Genomic DNA, 999 nt, shown 5'->3' with positions numbered 1-999 from the left:
CGACACAGGGTGGGGCCTGCTTGTGATCTCCCCTGCACTTGCTCAGCTTGGTCCGGTCATTTGCCCTTTCATGGCGCGTTCGCGGACTCAAGCGAGTTACGCCCTTCATCCCCGCGGTTCTCGTTTTGAGCAGAAAGCTGCTTTTTATGCCCGTGGGGTGCTCCGGCGTCTGTCCCTGCACACGTCTGTGTGCGTGCGTGTGTGACCGCGCCGCTGATGTTTAAAAAGTTTCGCGTCTGTTTGTCTGTGTGTGTGTGTGTTTGTCTGTACGCACGATAACTCGAGAACGAATTGAGCTAGCGACCTGGGATTTTCAGGGTCGTTTTGTGTCATAAAAAGACAGATCGAGTTCGAAGAAGAGCATTCTAGCTCGAAAATTGGATTTTTAAAAAATCGAAAACCACAGGTCCCCAAAATGATGTTTTTAAAAAAAAAATCACAGTTTCCTAAGGGGTAACTCATCAAGTTGGAGCCCTTTGGGCGAAAATTTCGTCCATTTGGCTCTATCTTTAACCGTTTAGGCACCAGAGGGAGTTTTCTACACGAAAATGACCTAAAAACATTTCTTTTTAGCCCGCCCTTCTGCTTTGAAAAAGCTATCCAGCGGGCTTATGCAAACGACCTCGTGTCTGTCTGTGTGTCTGTCTGTGTGTCTGTGTGTCTGTCTGTCTGTCTGTTCCACTAGAAGGAGATGTGCTAGAGACTTCAAATTTTCAGGGTACCTTAAGGTTCACTCCTAGAAAACGAAACGCCTACGGCAAATCCTGGCAATCAACCCTAAGGGGCTGAAAGGGGGTATCAAAGAAAAAGGGGTAGGTCAAAAAAGGCAGAAAAAAAATATTTTTTTATGAGCTCCTAAAGGGGAACTCGTCAAAATAGAATCCTTTGGGCGAAAATTTTGTCCGTTTGGCTCTATCTCTCACCGTTTAGGCGCTAGAGGGAGTTTCTATCACGAAAGTGGCCCAAAAATAAACATATTAATTTAAAACTAGGTAGATG

This window comes from Frankliniella occidentalis, unplaced genomic scaffold, assembly GCF_000697945.3.
Source record: "Frankliniella occidentalis isolate FOCC.00 unplaced genomic scaffold, Focc_3.1 Scaffold406, whole genome shotgun sequence".
Classification (NCBI taxonomy): Eukaryota; Metazoa; Arthropoda; class Insecta; order Thysanoptera; family Thripidae; genus Frankliniella; species Frankliniella occidentalis.
The sequence above is the reverse complement of the archived record's forward strand: the minus strand, read 5'-3'. Positions refer to the sequence as shown.